The sequence below is a fragment of the Medicago sativa genome, chromosome 7 (genome assembly GCF_051527215.1).
Source record: "Medicago sativa cultivar Bolivia chromosome 7, Bolivia_mono, whole genome shotgun sequence".
NCBI lineage: Eukaryota > Viridiplantae > Streptophyta > Magnoliopsida > Fabales > Fabaceae > Medicago > Medicago sativa.
Window position 1 is genome coordinate 91,375,007 of NC_140755.1, and position 21,863 is coordinate 91,396,869.

At 32.3% G+C, this 21,863-nt stretch overlaps 2 pseudogenes; one reads left to right on the forward strand and one right to left on the reverse strand.

Annotated features, from left to right (window-relative positions):
• The first annotated feature begins 4,100 nt into the window (after positions 1-4,100).
• Positions 4,101-5,108, forward strand: LOC146910193 (ethylene-response factor C3 pseudogene; annotated as a pseudogene).
• Positions 5,109-12,576: 7,468 nt separating this feature from the next.
• LOC146910194 (ethylene-responsive transcription factor ERF098 pseudogene) lies at positions 12,577-13,166 on the reverse strand (annotated as a pseudogene).
• Between the last annotated feature and the right edge of the window lie 8,697 nt (positions 13,167-21,863).

Sequence of the window (21,863 nt, forward strand, 5' to 3'; positions counted from 1 at the left end):
CTCTTCTAATTAAATCTCTAATTCCTTAATGAACGTATAAAGTTAAGCATAACGTATAGAATATTTTTATGGTTTTATGCATGATGACTATTATTAGACTAGAGATACATCCATAAACGGGGATCCCCGTATGGACTGTCCCATTTAAGGGTTTGCTTTGCAGGTAGGAATTTTTCTCCACGGAAACGGGGATGGAGGAGAAAGTCTTCCTGATAGTGCCGGAACCGGGATCATACTTTTGCCCCATGGAGACCCTTGAGGAATTCACTAAAATATATTTTATGTGTATAAATCACAAAGTTATATGTTTTATTTATTTGTTTTTTTTAACAAAAATATGTGTAAAAGTTTCTTTATGTGTAATGTTTACAATATTGTCTTACTATTCTATTTATTTCATGGTTAAATTTTATTATTTATCAAATATTTGACTAAAATAGAGATTAGTAAAGTACTCTCCAAGGAATGGGACGAGGATGGGAACAATTTGAATGGATGAGACAAAGAGTTGAAAAGTACTCCCCGCCTCATTGATGTCCTTAGTTTCAAACATGAAATTTAGATTAATTAAGGACTGTTATCGGATTCCAATTCTTGAATCTTCTTCATCCTTATCACTGTAACAAACAATAGAATAGTTTAATGAGATAAAAAATGTGCACCTACCAACCAAAGACCATGCAACAATCATCCAAAACTTGGAATTTCTTCTTCTCATGATAGCAGCAGCAACAATAATTGAGAAGTGTTCTTGTTGAACTATTGAACACACATTACCGGGTAATAGAATATCAAACATCACTGAACCAAGTAGAATTGCTGAAACTTTAACCCCAGTTAGGTTATTGGGGACTTCGCATCATCATAAGGTGATCCAGTTTTAGGCTTAATAGAAAAGGCCTTAAAGACGTAATCTTGAAGTTGGGATTCAAGTGCTCTTGATGAATTACTAACATCATCAAGTATTATTTTCTATTTGTTTATAAAAAAAGTTATTCAATACTGATGCATATATATATATATATATATATATATATATATATATATATATATATATATATATATATATATATATATATATATATATATATATATATATATATATATATATATATATATATATATATATATATATGATAGATGTGTACATGCCCCTCTATACTCATGATTGATAGTTAAATATTTGATGCTTCAAAAAATAATCACTACAGTCACATGTTTAGGAAATAATATTGTGTGTTTATTTCAAAGAAAAAGTTGGGATTCCACAAAATAAATCTTACATCATATCGAAGGGAGCTGGCAAGAGAAAAACTATTGTTGAGTGGTATCAACACAATAGACCTGAAAAAAGTCCTAGCTTCTCAATATTTGCCGATAACATTGTTGTCAAATGTATGAGTTTCCGGGTGAGAAATTATCCACCAAATACTAATTTTTTTTTTTTTTGAGAATTATTAAGTGTTATATATATTTTGAGAACTAGAGGTGTTTAAAGCTACAAAGAATTTCAGATAAGCAGCCTTATGAAGAGAGGGCTTGTTTTGGTTTACCATAACTTAGGCAATTGGTATGAGAATTTTACCCTTTACCTGGTAATGTGCGTTCAACAGTGCAACAAGACATTCTCAATTGTTGTTGCTTCTGCTATGGGGAAGAAGAATAACTCATCGAGTCGATGATTGTTGCATGGTCTAATTGGTTGGTTGGTGCATACTTTCGATCTTATGCAAAAATTTTGTCTTCGAGTTACTATGATATTGGTACCAAGTTTTTATACGCAATAACTCAGTAAAATCTAACTAAAGTTTATGTTTCTTAAGATAACTAAGGAATGATTGTTTTGTTTTCCATGTTATGTTTCAACAGGAAATAAACATGATAAAGAAAAAGAAGACAAAGTCATCCCCATATAATGTTTCAAATCAATAATAATTCATATATGATGTTTCAACAAAGTCATCATCCCTACCTAACAATGAAAGTTTAAGAAAATAAACATGAAAAAGAAAACAAACCCTAATATTTTGTATCCCTCCGTTGTTCTCCCTTTCACTGTTGCAAGTGCATGTCGTCTCCTTTGCTGCGGCCTCCTATCAAAAACCTAAACGTGTGTTTGTTTCTTTTATATCCGGCAGCATATATAAGGCCCATAAGCCACGTTCCTTTTCTTTTCGAAAATTCCTCAATATCCCCTTGGATTGCTCAGGGGGCCTCAAATTTTCCAAAGATTAATAATTTTTTCCACTCTACTATATTGGATGTGTTTTTTATTTTTCTATCATTTTTCTGTCATTTTATAAAAGATATTAACATTTCAAAACAATATTCCTTATTTAATTAGGGAGCCCCTAATATGCACCTTTTAAAAAAAGGTCCATGGGTGATCCTTAGAAAAATACCGGATATAACCGGTAAGCCAGGATGCTGATTTTTTTCTTTTTGCACCCTTTAAATACTGACTGAACAGGGGTTACAAATATGATAGAACAAGGCGTGGCGTGTAGCAGTTCCCATTCAATTGTTTCAACTTTCAACTCAACAAACTTAATTTAATCCATCATGAGTTAATGCCCATCGAGATTTTAATTAATCCACCTTTCATTCACATGATAATTAAATAAAGGAGTTTAATAGTAATTTTTTTATGTAAGAGTTGCAACTTACGGAAACTTGGACAGGTGCCGATGGGATCCAACGGCGGTGCAATGGGTAGTGCAATTTTTGGTGAAGATTACCGAGTGTTCTCAGATTTTTATTTTGTCGTTGCGATGTTGGACTTCAATTTATTTTTAGTTTGTTCACCGGAGGGTGAGTGTATCTTCAAATTCATGGAGTTTCCATCAGCAAAAATCTACTTTTTTACAAACAAAATTTTCCTTCAACAACACACTAATGCGTTGGTTTTGTTGCAAAACAATGAGAGAAGCAAGCGCAAAATATAAAACAATTTGGGAATTTTGAAGAATAGATCAACAATATGGGAATTTGAGAATTTTGATAAACAATGGGGTTGTTGCACAATGTTGAAGAAGATACAAGCTGAAAAGAGGGGATAATTGGATATATCAAATATAAGATAAAAAAACAAAAAAAGCTATAACCTGCTATAACAGGTTCACTTGAATGGGTTCACGGGTGAACCTCTTTAAAAGGGACCATATTAGGGGCACCCATTTAATTATGATTGCTAAAAAAAATCCAAGAAATTTGTAATAGAGCAACAACAATTATCTTTTTATTTCCTAATTCAAGTCCTATATCTTTCAAAACTTGTAAAAATAAATTATTTTTTCATTTTTCATTCATAAAACGTTGAGTTTTCACACCACATACGATCATCCTGTTTATTAGAACTTCTTTAATTACAAAAAAAATAAATAAAACCTAAAAAATAGATGAACATCCTCATCTTCATCATCAACCCTTCTTTCTTCAACCCAAAAAAAATAAAGAAAAAAAGAAAGTGCAAAATTCAAAGTTAAAACATGGACCCTAATATATTAATGTTCATAACACTATCAACCGAGTTGTATTTACATGACTATATTGGTAAATCTTTATAATTTATTTTGAAGTGAATCTATTATTGTTCAAAAAGGAAAAACATTATAAAATAATAAATTATATATCAATTAATTAATAATATAAAATGCTTTTTTTTAAAAGAAAGAGGCCTCTTGAAAGAAATATAAAATGCTTCTTATAACTGGTGTTCTGAATCTTGGGCCGGGATTGAACTTAGTCTTGGAAAATACATTGTTTGACTCCACGTGCGCATACTTTCTATCCTATCAAATATGAATGTGTCCAATCGTTTATTTTTATTTAACCCTTTTGTCATAATCTATACACATGTTTTGCTAATCATAAGAGAGAAAGAATAAAAAAAAAAGTACCATTGTAATATAAAAATTCAAAGCCACCCTCTTTCTCCAATTCTTAACCAACTTTTTCCCTAGTTAATTCCATTCCATTTTGAACGGTTTTATTTAATAATAAGCTATTTGGTTATTCTCTCTCAATACGTATGCATTTCCCTTCTATATATATATATACACAAGTGCAAATCATTCAAATCTTCCATGCAAAAAGCGAAAATTATCACATACACATAGATCGAGAGAGAGATTTCTTTGCTTTTTACTGAAGAAAATCGGTAAAATATTCTGATCTATACAAATCGAGAGATAGATCAAGATATTTTTTGTAGTCTTACTGAATGGATTTCTATTCTTCCGCAAATTTATTTGATATTTCATGGGAAGAATTGTTTATGTTCAACAACATTGACTCCAATTCTTCATCATCTAGTGGTGAAATGAATTTACAAGAACTCACATCCAATATTACATACAATGGCCACGTTGAAGAAGAAAACTCACCACCACCATCACTTGCTCCAAAAACCCTAAATCCAAAACCACCATCATATAAAAGTACAAACCAGTCACACGTGAATCCATCAAAACGAGAGAAGAGGCTCTATAGAGGAGTGAGGACACGACCGTGGGGAAAATTCGCAGCAGAGATACGGGACACAACAAGAAATGGTGTTCGTGTGTGGATTGGAACATTTGACACAGCTGAAGCTGCTGCTTTAGCTTATGACCAAGCAGCTTTTTTAACACGAGGATATAGGGCTATCCTTAACTTCTCCGAGCATGTTGTGAAGGAGTCTCTTCAAAACATGAATTTTAAGACATTGTTAAATCGTGGTTCCTCACCGTTGTTGGAACTAAAAAGGATGCATGTCTTGAGAACAAGATCTAAGACTAGTAGCAAAAAGGGTAAAAAAGATTCCAAGAGCATGGTGTTGAACAATGCTCAAAATGTGTTGGTGTTGGAAGATTTGGGTTCGGAATATCTAGAGCAACTTTTGATGAGTTCCGTTTCCCTTGAAGGTGTTGGAAATCATCAAGTCTTTGTCCAAAGCTAACAACTCAAACAAGCCTTTATTCATTAATTTGTACTTATTCACTTACATTTGTTTTTATTCTTTAAGTTGTTTCATTGAACAATTCATTCATTTTAAGTTGTATAAACATGTAAATTTCTTGTTCATAATGTTGAACATTAATAATATAGCAAACATTTTTATCTCTTCATACGTAATTCCTTAATATCAGATGATTTTTGTAGTCACATATATAGTTATTAATTAGCGAGTACAGACTATTCGATTTATGTGAACCCTAGTTTTTTCAAATCCCATCTCATCAGTTAGATAAAAAATTAGTTTAAATCTGAACTATACAAACTACACTTGCAATTGCAAGCAACAAGATATACTGCGGCTTAGTGATTTGAGTGAGAAACACACGAATTAAAGAGACAAGAGTGGCATAGAATGTTGTTTTTGAGTAAATTATTGGAGTCTCTTCATATTTTTTACGAGAGGGTAATGAAACCCTAGCTTTTTTTTGGATGATTAATGAAGTCTAAGATATTTTTTATTATCTTCTTTCCATCTGCCTCGTTTTATTTTTGTACTGCCTTTTACCTTATTTTAGGTCAAATATCTCTCGTGATCATTTAAGTTTGACAAAAAAACTGGCTTAGTACTTTAAGTTTTTAAAGTTTTAAATAAATCATTTAAGTTGTTAATTTAATGCACTATTAACTTTTTAAGGACTTATTTGAAACCTAAAAACTTAAAAAAAAAAAAAATCAAATAGGTTCATTAAATTAACAACTTAAGTTTGAAACTTAAAAAAACATAAAAGGATTTATTTGAAACTTAAAAAACTAAAAAGTATTAATCCGTTATTTTTGTCAAACTTAAAAGACCAAAAGAAGTATTTAGCCTTTAATTTACACACACATACATATACATATATATACACATTATTTGAGATTAAAAAATGCTTCCAAAAGATAAAGACGAATAGTCCTTTTTCGTCCTGAATGTTAACGAACAACCACAATAGTCCCTCATTATAGCAAAATTCTAAAATAAACCTCATTAACTATTCCGTTAGTCAAAATAGTCTTTCATGTATATAAAATCAACGAGAACTAATTAAAGATAGTTTTCAGATTTAGAGACTTCAGATACTATTGGCAAACGAAATACACAATTAGAGACTATTTTAAAATTTGGTACATTGAGAGACCACCGTAGCTACTCATTATTATTAAAGGACGAAAATGACTATTTATCCCAAAAGATAATGAAATCTTTGATTTTTGTAAAAACTCAAATACACGATATTACAAGAGGTACACTAATCGTTCATTTGTTTGGTCATGTATACAATAAAGAAGTATTTCATAGTTTTTTGAGAGGAATATGTATTTCATAGTGTTTCCTAAAAAAAATGTATTTCATAGTGTTGAATACAATAAACTACTAGTAGCTAGTATTCTTCTTAAAAAAAAAAAAAAAAACTGGTAGCTAGTTTTTAGTGATAATATTTTTGTAATAGTAAAATATAATTAAATCAATTGGTCAAGAAACTGCTATTTATCGTTAAAAGGCTGCTCCATATACAATGCATCATTCCATGAAAACCCGCTTGTCTTCAACCATGAATTTCATTCAAACAACAAAGTGATTCATGTATCTGCTTTCATCATTCAAATTAACAGAATGATTAGGATGGACTAAATCAAAGGAGAAATTTCATGATACTTATGAGCAAAGTTGCCGATTTTATTAAGTAAAGCAAAAAAAAAAAAACATGTGTCTACTACTTCGCACGGGTGTGCATAATATTTAATTTAATTATATATGGCAGATAGATTCATGCATGGATGTTCTTCTTGCATCATATCTGGATTCTGATGCAATTTTATATTTAAAACGACACAACTTGTTTTCTTTTAACTAAAAACAACACTACTTGTTAATTGTTATGAAAGTAAAAAATGGCAGGTGATGGAAGAAGAATGCCCTCAACGGGACATGGTCAAATTCAGTAGATCATATGGTCCTGTAATAATTAAAACAGTGGTATTAATAGCGGTAATGTTGACCAAAAAAAGAACGTAATAGGAATGAGCCGTGATAAAGGTTTGTAGTTCATACTACCGCCGCAAGAAGGTTTTCCACTCATTATTAGTAAGTGTTTTTTTTTTCTTCTACGGTGTAGTCACAAAACTAATTTTTTTGAAAAATTATTTTGTTTAGCTAATAGTATAACTGTTGATGTTATGTCAACTAGTGTCATGCTGGTGGATTACCTTATTACAAATCAGTCTTCTTACAAAATATTAAAGGAAATTTCAATCTTAGTGCACAAATGGGAATCTATGTGTTGAAGGCGAAAAGCAGTATCGAGGAGGATGTGATGATTTTTTAGAATTTTCATTATTCTGTTTGTTTTTCGAGGAAATTGAAGAACATTAGTTTATAAAGATTTAATTTTTAGGATCTCTAAGAAAAGGGGGGGTTTGTTAATTGAAGGATTGGAACCTTGTGAAAATCGGTTTAACTTCACTAGAAAAGTCATTTTCATACTTCACCACAAAATTTTCCTTCTTTTTCTTATATAAAAATCTAAATTAGCCTACTCATCAAACATTAGATCTTGACGAGGAGCACACTCAAAGATCTCAGGGCAACACCAACCAACCAACTCAAGTAAGTTTCATTATTCGTAAGATGATAATTGTTAGTGTGACTTTTTTCTTTCTAATTTTGCCTTTTAATTAAGGATAACGTTTGGCATCGCGAATTTACTGACCGCAACAACATCAAGAGTGTTCAAAGTAAGCTGAAGGCTTAAAACTCTAACCTCTTTAATTACCTGCCGTGTTTTTCGGAAAAAAAGAGATTTGATTGGTTAATTACTGATTCGTGAGTAATTATTGCTAAATTGTGTCGCTGTAAATACATCGCTCTTTAATTAATTAATTAATCAGAACTTTCAATGTGTGTGTCTATATATAAGTATATAGCACACCCTTCGGTCACTATTATAAGCAAAAGTTTGCATTTTAGATTCATTCATTAAATGATGTATGTGGTCTATAATAAAGACCATATACATCATTAATTGAATGAATCTAAAATGCAAACGTTTGCTCATAATAGTGACCGGAGGGTGTACATTTTAAGTTTTAACATTTTTTTACTCTCAATTTTACCATTCACTAAAAACTTTTTTGTTATAATTTCATCTTTTCTTACCAATCAAATAACTTAATTTCTTAAATAATTGAAAAAAAAATTACAACTTTTATTACTTTTATCAATAAAAACATAAAAACATACACTTTAATGTCTTACAATAATTGTCACATTTACAAAAATTATTTGCGCTAAAGCATTTTTTAGCGTGCTACATGGAAGAAACATCACATTTTTTTCATGGATGTTAGGTAGTTCTTCGCATACATCTCCATTCACCTCTTTAACAGTAGTATGTTTAATCTACATCAAATCTATAGCGCAAAACATGTTTCTTTCATCGGTTATGATCACTTCTTTGTTATTTTGATCTTTTATCGCAAATTATTTATGTTCAAATAACATTTTGTAGTCTTTCTCCAAATATTGAGCAACATTTAAAAAAAATTGATCAATTTTGTGAACATGTAAAACATATTGAGAATTATTTTCAAACATGAATGGCTTTTAATTTCAACTGTTATAATGTCTTTTGCCACAATGTGGCTCCATTCCCAATTTTAACTTTAGAAGTAGCAGTTTTGTTGAACTCTTCGAAAAGCTCTCGGTCTAAGTCATATGAGTTGTGGAACCACATTCAATATATAGGCCAATCTATAGAAGCTTTTTTCAATACATGTAACACTTTTTTCAAAGTGATCTTACACAATTCTTTGTGTACTCGAAGACCCTATAGAAGCTTCATATTGCTCAAGCACCGTTACAAGATTTATTTCTACAATCCTGGAATCAGGAAATTGAGTGTATGCTAATTTTGTCAGTATTCCTGAATTTTTCAATCCTTATCCATTCTTTGTATCTCAAACTCTCTCGATATTACTCATGAGCACTTAGATGAGATGACATTTGTATCTCAAACTCTCTCGATATTACTCATAAGCACTTAGATGAGATGACACAAATCTTTGCAACCTTAACCAATGTTCTGAGGTAGAATTCAACATTGGGCATGCAACAGCGTAAAAACTCTTAGGAAGAGTTTGCCGCTCATTTAGATGCTATAAGGCTCGAGGGATTAGTCTACGCAATTACGTCCGCGGAGGATACCCGGTTTTAAAAAAAAAAAAAAAACTCACTAGATATATTCAACACATGGATGTTTTGGATCCTTTCATCACTTGCATAATATTCTTTTAAGTAATCTCAAATTACTTTTGCAATTTTGACAGTCATGATTCTAGAGAAGATAGAGTGTGAGACACTTGCAAGTTGCAAACAAACATGTATTTCTCTTCTTCATGAATTATCGTTTAGATGATCGTTTAGGACACTAGAATTTTTCTTCTTACATGCGTACCTATATATGTACCAGATTTTAAAGGGAATTACGGAATGTAAATAAACAATATTCCTTCAAAAACCATGGTAGTTATTCTACTCTTAAACAAAATCTCGATGCCTTGCTAAAGTCTTCTTAGTCCTATTTGCTTTGGATACATGAGTTTATCCCTATCACGGGCCAATCCCTATCACTGAAGTGCCATATCCCTTTTCAATATCTCTTTTGACTGGAAAAATATCCCCCGGAAGTTATTTATCGGATCGCTGTTAAAAAAATTTAGAAAATCCATCGAGGGTTATCTTTCGAATTTTTTAAAGGCTTAAGAGACATTAAGGGGACCAAAAAGAATTGCTCATTTCTATATCGAAAATTGCTCTTCTCTCTTTCATTTTTACCCATTTCCTTAATTCAACACGAGTTAATTAACTCACGTTCGGCATTTTTCAGCGTGAGTTAACTCACGCTCGCTATTTCTCACGCTAAATTAAGGGAATGGGCAATTTTAAAAGGTAGAAGAGCATTTTTTTTTCTATATTTATTCCCTTTGGGCCACATTTATCACAAAAGCCCATTTTCCAACTGGAGTATGTATATGATGCTCATTTGGAAGATTTTTGTTTTGGTAACAAAAAGGAAAAAACAAGAAAAGACCCAAATGAGGGTCGAACTAACTCAACTTCCATGGCATCTGCAAAGAGGACATAGGCCATATCAAGAGAGGGCTTCATTCAAAATAACAAAGCTACTATTACTTATAGCACCCTTTTTATTTTAGCTAGAAAATAAGCTGCAACATTACCCTCACACAAAGTATATCGTAAATTAACCACTCAATCTCTACGAAGAAGAAGGTGTTTAATAACATGATCAAATTTACTTAGTTATGATGTACATGTACATTCAAATTCTTTTGGATGAGGTCAACAACATTAGGGTGTTAATACAACTCGATCTACTATCTGATTTAAATTTGTAGGGTTTTAATTTTCAACTTGCAATCATGTCGCAGGTGATATAATTCCTTGTATTTTGAGCCCCCGACAATTATTTGGCATATCTTATGTTGTGTTCTACACATATTTTGGCTAACATATATAGGGTAAATACCGTATTTTAGTTCCTAGAATAAATTACAAGACTCAATTTGATCTCTAAAAATAAAATAAAAAATAAGCTTTTATCCTTAAAAAAAGACTTTTAAATTTAGAGAATTTTTTTGAACAATTTAACCCCTAACTAAACCATAGTGAGAAAAGAAAAATAAGTCCTAACAATAATAAAAAAATATTATAATTTGATCTTTGAAAATAATTAAAAAGAGGCAATGTTTTCCCTACACCAAATAAAGTCTATAAAAATTAAAAATAAATTATTTCCGCTAGACCTTTTTGGATGATAAACACAACATTCATAGATTTAATAAACATAACATTATTATGCATGACCCTTTGAACTCAATGTAGAAGGTCAACAATCTCTTGTGTTAGGAATGCAAATGTGTCTAAAATAAATGGTATAAAAACATGTTGATTGTTAGAACACGATTTCTCATGTTTGATCATTTTGCTTGACGCAACTTTAAGGTTGTCTGTCATACAATAAAAACCCCAACTCCAAATCCTACAAGTGGTGAAACCCAAGTCAAATTCACACATGCATTTTTCCTCTTACCCATTGGTATAAATGGTAGTTGCTTGAACAAAATAAGAACCCTGTTGTTTTTGGATTTCCAAATTGTTGTATTTAGATTTCCAAATTCTATTATCTACCGAAGTTGTTACTAGGCTGAGTCACGACCAGGTCGCTCTCTTTAAGACGTTTCGTGGCACTGCCCAAAATTGTGCACGGCAGACTATCGACCACGCCGCCTCCAGGATAAAACAAGCTCAGCTACAACTGTGCGGTTAACTACTGCCCTGTAGAAAACCGTTCGAGATTTATACCTTCAAATATGGTACTAAGACCACTCTTTAATACTGAAACCACTTTAGTATAGTAATGTTACCACTCTGTTATGGTGTTGAGACCACTCAAATATGGTGTTACCACCATTCTAACTTTAATTTCTCCAAAGTATCAATATGACACTACGACCACTCAAATATGGTGATACCACCAATTCCACTTTTTAATTTCTCCTCAATTAAAATATTGAAAGAATATTTATATACAGTTAAAATCATTCTTAATTCCGACGGGACATTATTATTCCAAAAAGGGACTATGATCTTAAAAGTACTCTTTATTCCGAAGGGACATATGTTATCGAAGGGACTATGTTTTTAAGACCATTCTTAATTCCGAAGGGACATTAAACCGAAAAGGGACTATGGTCTTAAGAACACTCTTAATTCCGAAGGGACAGAAAAAGGAGATGAAGAGAAGAAAGACTCATCAACACAAGTCAAGAAAGGGAGAAGAGAGAAAGAGTTCCCGACAACTCAATGAAACTCTTTGGTGTGATTTTTGAACTGAGTGGAGTTCTCTATTTATATAGAGATTCTGTAACTGTTTTAGCGAAAATTGCAACAACAATTACTCTAATGGATAAGATTAAAATGGAGTTTATCCATTAACCAGTTCAACAACACTTGTGGATAGGATCAAAAGAAACAAATCCACAAAAGTGGAGGAAACAAACTATTGGATTTGAATGAAGAAAATATAAGAAATTCAATTAAATTCTTATTCTTATCACAACCACCATAAGCTAAATTTATGGGAAGTGATATTCTCGAATAAAAATAATAATTACTATTATTTTTATCATTATGAAGTATTTAAAATTAAATACCGCAGTTTAAACACTACTAATGTGTGAGTTCTTTTTTATGTGGGACCCCCACACTCTATTTTTTTAATTCACGCAACATTAGATCAAAGTATAATTACTTGGTGTTTAATCTTCCAATTTATTTTCCAACATCACACTAATGTTCCAACAAACCCCGATTTTATCTTTTCAATTATTGTCAACACCAAATCACCAATTTTTAATTATCGATAGAAACCTTTTCTAAGAGGTGATTTTAGTTATCCCGATTGTTTTTCACAGTGACAAAATATTGATTTTGTTTTTCTGATGAAATGCATTCAATTTTGCAAATCTTTTCAGAAACTAAAATACATTTTCACTTAACATTTTTTTGCGCTCAAAAAGTCAAAAATCTTTATTAACTAATCATTATTGCAAGAGAGAAACCACAAATTTAATTTCATGCAAACAAATTAAAGCAAGACAGCATCTTTTACATGCATGTAGACAGCTTCTTAGCTCATCAATGAATTCTTGCTATTCACGTCTAGAGCTACCTGCACCATCATCTTGCACCTGACCTAGGAGTTCTTCCAATAACTTGTTGTCCAAGCATTCCAAGTGATCAAAAGTATCATCATGATCTTGTTGTAGATTTCGATATGAATTGGGTATTAATGAATTTGTGGTTGAAATAGTGTTTGGAATAAAATTTATAGTAGAATGAGCAAAATCATTTGGGAAATTGAGAATGGCTTTGTGACCACGAAAATGAAAAGCAGCAGCATCATAAGCACGTGCAGCTTGTTCAGCTGTATCAAATGTTCCAAGCCAAATGCGAGAGCCTTTTCTTGTTGGGTCACGAATTTCTGCTGCAAACTTACCCCATGGTCTCCTACGAATTCCTCTGTATCGTGCTTCTGCATTTTTATTTCCTTCTCCCTCCATTAATTCAATATGGAAAAGTTACTGAGATTAATTATAATAAGGTGGTAGTACTTAATTATTCAAAAAAACTGAGAATAACCACCGGTATTTATGCATGTAGTGTTTGTGATAAGCTTGGCTTGACCCTCCTACAGGGTCGTAAGTGACGGTTTGAATTTCAACTCTATTGATTGTTTTATATAGATATAATATAATATAAATTGAGTAAAAACCCAAATTGATATCTGAAAAATTGTCAGCAAACACTTTTTTTCTGTTTTTTCATAACACAAAAATTGATTAGAGGAGGCTCGAGGTTAGGGAGAAAATTTGTAGATTTTTTCAGATAGATTTTATATATATTAAATAGTAACAAATTCTTTAAAACAAAACTTTGAAAATAAAAACAAAATTGTGTTATTAACAAAAGCATTTTTTAATAAAAGTTGACGTCGTGAGAATCTAGGAAGGAATTAATAATTGAGAAAGAGAACTTCATGCATGACGAATGAAAGTGGTAATGTATGCTCAGTGCACGCATCATGATGATGCTCCAATACATTTTTTTTTTTGTGAGACTTCTGGCTCTTGAACAAAAAAGACTTCGGAAACAAAGGCCCAATCCATTTTTGTGAGACTTCTGGCTCTTGAACAAGAATTTTGCTCTCCACCCAGCACGTTTTGCTCGCACCCTGCAAGCGTACCAAAAATGCCCTTGCGCAAGTTAAGTCACGCAGCGTGACTTAACTAACGCACGTTGTATTTATGCGTGACTTAAGTCACGCAATACGCGAGTTAAGTCGCGCAAATAAGACTGATTTTTACTTCTTTTTTTTTTATGCCCTCTTGAGGTCAAAACTTATTTGATACCCTCTTCGGTATATGCCAAATAGCTCATGGAGAAAATAGTGATCAGCCCTGGGGAAAACGACATCAAGATGCCCTTTTCCCGACCGGACCGACCACTACTTCCCCCATAAGCCACTGGTATATACCTAAAGCGGTATAACCACCCTAGAAACTAATAAGAAACAAAGAAGAAGAACAAGAAGAAGAGAAAGAGGGGGGGGGGGGGGGGGGGGAGTGGGATGAGAAAATGTGAGGAAAAGAGGAAGTATGTGAGGGTTTTTATAGGGGGTATTAGGTATATAGCAATTAATGAGTCAAAAAATGTGGTCAAATGTGAAGGAAAACGTGCAAAAACCATTGAAGACCATTGACTACCGTCCAAGAAACGTTTGTGCTTCAGTTTTTAGAACCGGCCAACTTACGCAAGTTAACTTGCGCAAAGCTTATAACGTGCGTGACTTAAGTCACGCACAGCTTATATGGTGCGTTAGTTAAGTCACGCAGTGTGACTTAATTAACGCAATATATTTTTTCTAATAAAGTAAAAAAAATAAATTAGAAGAATAAAGTCAATAAAATAAATTTGAATAAAATTCGAATAAGAATCCCAACAATGCTTCTGCTGGTGGTATCTTCAGAGACAGGGAAGGTATATGTACTGGTTGCTTTGCTCAAAACTTGGGAAATGTTAATGCTTATCATGCTGAGCTTATGGCGGCCATTATTGCTCTGGAAATTGCTCAAAACAGAAATTTTTCTTATCTTTGGTTGGAAACTGATTCACAGCTAGTCTTCTTGGCTCTAAAGTCTTCATCAACCATTCCTTGGCCTTTAAGGAATAGATGGCACAACTGTATGAATTATGTTAGGAACATTAGTTTCACTTTTTCTCATGTATATAGAGAAGGAAATGCTTGCGCTGATGGCATGGCTAACTTAGGTTTATCTTTACCTTATAATTTTTTGGCTTGGTATAGTTCCATCCCTGATGAAATCAGGGGGGGAGTACATCATGAATAGGATGAGATTACCTAAATTTAGGTTTGTTCATTTTTAAAAAGGTTTTGGCCTAGTCCCCCTTTTTCTTTTGTGTACTCCTTTTTTTGTTTATATATATATATATATATATATATATATATATATATATATATATATATATATATATATATATATATATATATTTGGGTTGATGCTCTGCATCCCCTTTTTGCTAAAAAAAAAAAAAAGAAAGAATAAAATTCGAATAAATATTGCGAGTGCGTGAATTCGAATAAATGTTGCGAGTGCGTGAATTCAAATAAATATTGCGATAGCGTGAATTCGAATAAATATTTCGTATCGAATAAGTAAATTATAATAAGTACACAACATTAATTCAAATAAAAATGGCGTATTGAATAAATAAATTCGATAAGTACACAACATTAATTCTTAGACAATTTTATTTAGATATAATTTCATCTACGTTACATTACATTGTGGTATCATTACATTACATTACGTAAAAGACATGTACGTCAACTATCATTACATTACATTCGGAAATGTACCTTCCAACTACAACAATTATCTTACCTCTGAATGGGGTCAATTCAAGCTAAAAAGCAGGACTCCGGCATTCGTCCAGAAGTGTTTTTATTCCATTCCAAATGTTAAATTTTGGTTGGTCTTGGTTTTAAATGATAGTATCTAAGTGCCAACGGAATGAGGTCCAGACCTTGACACTTCGATACCATCATTTAAACGAAGCCAACCAGAAATTAACATTTAGAATGGAATAAAAACACTCCCGATCGAATGTCGGTGTCCTGCCATTTAACTAGTTTGAATTACCTCATCCAGAGGAAGACAATTGTTGTAGTTGGAATGTGCATTCCAACTACAACAATTGTCTTACCTCTGAAATGGGGTAAATTCAAACTGGCCAAACAACAGGACTCAAGCATTTTGCTGGGCATTCATGCTTTCCTTTGAAAAGAATAAATTTTTGTCAGGCTTGATTTAGATGATGGTATTCAAGTGCCAACGAAATGAGGTCCATTCCTTGACACTTAATACCATCATCTAAGCAAGCCTAACAAAAATTTAATCTTTTCAAAGGAAAAACATTAATGCCCAGCGAAATGCTTGAGTCTTAGCCGTTTGGCAAGTTTGAATCACCCCATTTCAGAGGTGAGACAATTGTTGTAGTTGGAATGCACCTTACCCTAACTAATGACGATCTTCTGGCGGAATCAAGCTGTTGATGATATCTTCAGTTGATCTCAGCAACGTCACCCGCATATCGATCCACTGGAACTTGGTGTGCTCCCAAAACATGCTCGTCACGTTTTCGTCGTTCTTTAACTCCACCCAAGTGAATGATGTGCTCCCCTCGTCGAGCTTTGGACGTTTATATCGAACATTTTGCACCCTCCTTGTGTCTCTTGGGTTGACTCCTTGGTTGAATTCATTCAGTTGATCCTTGAGATCTCTTAGCGTTACATCAAGGCACCGAACCTTCAACCTCTGAGGTTCTCCGCCGTTGAATGTTGCATGAACGTCGATCCACCCGGCCATTGTTTCAAATCTACGCACATAGAAATTAAAAATAATCAATGAAAAACTCATTCAAACATTTAATCAAACACTTGGTGTGCATATTATACATAAACCCTAAAAATGATAACTACAACATAAACATGCAAACATCTAAATAATTAAGCAATATTACTCATTTGCATGTAACATTGTAGCATATCTTGCAAAAAAAAAAAAATCAAAATTTAAACAAACCCTAATTCTAAAAAAAATTTCTAAAAAAATCAACATAAACATGCAAACATCTAAACATTTAAGCAACACAAGTCATTTACATCCTAACATTGTATGATTTCCTAGTTAAAACACCAAAATTTAAACAAACTCTAAATCTAAAAAATTTCTAATTTAAGAGAAAAAATCTAACATGAAAACATAAAAGGTTAATGGTGTTTGATCATGAGAACTTACTTGTTATTGGAGTGTTGTTTGATTTGAACTTGAAGGAATTTTGGAGTTGGGTGATTTGAGAGAGATTTTTGAGATTCTAGAAGAGAAATGAGGAAATGGGGTGGTCTGCATGCTTAAGACAACACGCCACGTGAGTTAACTAACGCTGCGCATGTTAACTGACGTAGCGTTAGTTAACTTGCGCAGAAATTAACACTTGCGCAAGTTAACTTGCGCAAGGGCATTTTTGGTACGTTTGCAGGGTGCGAGCAAAACGTGCTGGGTGGAGAGCAAAATTCCTTGAACAAAAAAGACTTCGGAAACAAAGGCCCAATCCAAGACTCCAAAATCTAAATTGTAAGGCTTGAATATGTAAATCGTCCCTGTAAGTTCGCGTGTTTTTGGTTTTCGTCCATGTATCTTTTTTTGTTCTAAAACAAACCCTGTAAGTTAATAACTTTTTGATTTTCGTCCCTCCTATCAACTTCCGTTACAAAAACGCCTAAGTGTCTAACGGCGGCTGACGTGGCGAAAGATGAAGTGGCAAAAAACTCTTATGTGTCGTGACAGATGATCCCTGACTATATTACAGGGACCAAAACCAAAAACGAAAAAATACATAGGGACGAAATTTAAAATCATGGACTTACAAAATTTAAAACTTAAAACCCTTGCTTCCATCTTCTTCCTCTTATGTTTCTCTTCTTCATCTCTCTGCCATCATATGCAAAACTTCTACTCCCCTGAAATGAGACTTGGCAATTTATTATGATTAAAATTGGATTTTAAAACAACAAAGGATTTTCACATTCTTTATTCTTGATTGTGAGTTTGCCACAAAGGGTTTTCAAAAAATTACGAAGGCTACAAATTTGCATGATGAGAATAACCATTGGAAAGAAATTAATGATCTTAAGGATCATTTGAATGAGCTTGAGAGTATGTATATGCACATAATATGCAAGTCCTAACAGTTTTATATTTTCTCACTTAGTATTTTTAGTGTTGTCTTTACTTAGCTTTATTTTTGTAAGCAAATGCAGAACTCTGATGATTAGTGAATAGTTAAAGTTTGTTATAGTTTTCACTTGGTTAAGGTTTGATGTGGTTTAATACTAGAGGTTTCCACATTGTATGTCTTCAAACATGTTTAAACATTGTAAAGGAAGTAGTAAATTTATCTGTTTACTTCATGCATTGATGGGAGTAATTAATCATCTAGTGAATCTATATACCTAGATTAAAAAGTTCATCAGAAGCATTTGCTTCTTCAGTTAACTTGAATATTAGAATTTGGTATAAAGGGTGCAAGACTGTTAAGGTGTGGAATGATGGGAACATATATCGATGTTGGGTACTTGAATTGCATCATATGGTGAAATCACTTGCTTCTGCTGTTGTCTATCTACATGAATGGGATGATCAAGTGATTCACATAAACATTATATATCTCTTCAGCTGTGACTCTTGAACAACATATGAATCCAAGAGTTGGTAGTTTTGCCCTAGCTGAATTTCTGTCAATGAATTAGTACATGCAGAACTTGATGATCACAAAAAAACATTACCTTGTCAAGATTCTACAAGATCAAAACCATCCTTGCGGAGTTCCTATTACCATAGGAATTTCACCACAAGCATGAATATGAATTAGCAATGGAATGAGAACAAATTGGCAGAGAGATGAAAAAGAAATTGGCAGAGAGATGAAGAAGAAAGAAAAGAGGGATGAAGAAGATGAAATCTCTTGTTTTTAAATTTCAAATTTTGATGTTTACGATTTTTTTAATTTCATCCCTCTGTACCTTTTTCGTTTTTGGTTTTGGTCCCTGTAATATAGTCATGGATCATCTGTCACGACACATAAGCGTTTTTTTACCACGTCATCCTTCGCCACGTCAGCCGCCGTTAGACACTTGGGAGTTTTTGTAACGGAAGTTGACGGGAGGGACGAAAATCAAAAAGTTATTAACTTACGGGATTTGTTTTAGAACAAAAAAAGATACATGGACGAAAACCAAAAACACGCGAACTTACAAGGACCTTTTACATATTTAAGCCAAATTGTAATAGTAATTTCTTTCTGAAAACAAATTTCTGTAATGTTTTAATACATGTAGAAGCACAACTTAACATCTCTGGAATCATATTCACAAATTGCTCTCGTATATCCAAGGTGCAATTATAAAGACAAACCATGATAAAGAAAATTGATCTTCTCGCTTTTGTTTCTGCTAATTCACAGGCCTACGTGAGTTAACTTGTGTTAAAAAATGTCAAACGCGAGTTAACTCAAATTGAAAAAGTCGAGCGTGAGTTAACTTACACCGAACATAATTAAGAAAATGAACAATTTTAAAAGGGAGAAGAGCAATTTTCTATAATAAATAGCGAACACTTTGGCAAATGGAGTATCTCCCATAACATTCACTAGAAGAAAACAAACAATCCAGTTATTCATTGTGTGTCACTAGTCCACCTTATCCAATAGTGTCATTTGAGAAACTATCATCCACATTTTAGCATCACATCCATTATATGGAGGCTACCATTTGGAAAATAATCTACTTGTTGTTGATAGATTCTTCTTAGTGCAGAAACTTACCACATTATCATGTAGTAAAAATATGTTGTAAATCATTTTGTTGATGCTCCATCTTGTGTCTCAAGTAGTACCATGTTATTTCTCCAACACCAAATCCATGCGAAGAGGGTAGCAACATTGCTGCCATCAATGTTTCTAACCCAAACATTAACATTGTTGCTTAAACAGAGACCACATGTAGGTACTGCTTGGGGGTTAAGATTAAAACCCCCAAATTAAACTAGGTCACATGCACGAAGAATTTTTTTCTACGCGTAGAACTTCCGTTATTTTTTGTTCACTCATCAGGGAAAAAAAACATCCATCATATTTTCTGCTTTCCTGACAAAAATTAGTCTTAGTCTAGTTCAAAAAATTTAAATTAGTAAACAATAAAATGAAATAAAATTTATTCTAGTTTTGAGATATTTTATAACAGATTTAATGACATAACTTTCTTTTATGGAATATAACATATTTATTTCATAAATTGTAAAAGTTATCTATTAAAATGTCATGATATTCTTAAATTTGTCATGATATTCTCACCTTTTACAAATCACAGACATGCACCGTGAGTTGGAGGTCGATGACCTCACATTCAAACAAACAAGCAAAAGTTGCCCCACCATATAAATTACTTGAGCAATGATATTTTGACATCCATTTGATGACAACTTTGTTGACAACCTTGTTTTTCTCACTTCTTATTGGTCAAAAACAATGGAGAGAGAAAAAGGAAGAGAGAGGATAACAACATCATGTGAGTATGAGAGAGAAAGTTCTTCAAAAGTTGTCAAAAAGTGGTTGTCAAAATATCATTCTCTGGTTACTTTCTATGGGACAATACCACCAACCACAGGTACTTTAAAATAAACAGAGACCACATGGAGGTACTGCTTGGAGGTCAAATTGCTAGCATTTTTTTAGTATATTGAAGAGGGAGTTAGTTACCTGATTTGAGCCTTATACTATAGTTACGTCACAAGTTTCCAAATATGCTGGGTGTTTATTAATTTAACGGACACGTGTCTAGCACAAGTTAAAGTGCTAAAAATGAAATGAGTAATGATATTTGAAAATCAAAATTTTGATAATTTATGTGCAATTTATAAAATAAAGTGTTAATTTGGTTAAGAGAGAAAGAAAACATTAGTATAAAACTCTCATGAGTTGTTTTTAGTGTGATTTTATAAGTTGTATTCAGTTGTCAAAATTTTGATGTTTAAATATCATTGCTCGAATGAAACTAAGCTTTTAAGAAATTTTTTACACTGAAAAGATAAATATTTAAATTTTTAAAACTTTAAATACATAATTTCATAATTTCTGAAAAGTAATTTTATTTTTAGCTCTTAGATACAATTTAGCATTTCTCTTAATTTAATTAGCTAGAATTCAACATGTTATGCCAACAATCTCTTTACTTATTTACAATTGTTAAATCTTCTCTCGTAATGGATTGAAGCACCCCCTCTAGTTCATATGAATGTATTATTGTCAAAGAGTCTCAGACAAAATACATTTTGAACATTTGTTTATAAGTGAGGTGGGGGGAATTCTCATCTCATAAGTCGGTTTTGTGAGATTATGTCAGACCAACCACGATTTCTACGATGATATCAGAACCTTTTCAAGATTCATCGGGTCACCTGTTATCAGATTCCTGTTATCGGACCACCCACCATTAATGTCCACGAAACAAGCCAATCCATCTGCTATTAGGTTTCCGTTATCGTGTCATCCACCATTTATGTCCATGAACCAAGTCCAATAATGATGATCGTGAGGGGAATATGTCTTGAACATGTGTATATAGATGGGGCAATTCTTACCTCACAAATCGATTTTGTGGGATTGTGTTAGGTCCAACCACGATCTGCTTATAACTTTTTTTTTACCACAAATTACATTCCGCTTATAATTTTGTTCGGTATATGTTAGGTTCTATTAATGGAGGATATAAAATACATTTTAGAGATTTTTTAAGGGACATTTTGGAGATATATAAATTGATTTTTACATGTTTATTAGATGTTTTCTACTAAAATTGATTTTGACTTTAAAATTAATTATAACTTGAAATTATGTTTACAATCTTTTTCTCTACAACTGATTTATGACCTTAAATTTATTATTTAATGATTTTTCACGTGAATGTATGTAAATATAATTTTTTTTAATAAAGCAATATAAATTTATTTACATTCAACTAAAATAATTTTTTGTAACAAAAAAAACTAAAACAATTTTTTGAAATAAATTATTTTAAAATTAATTTTGTTCACGCATAATTTCTATTTGCTTGTGGGACTCATTTTGTTGTCACCTTAAAATAAAGTTAATTTTTTTATCTTAAACC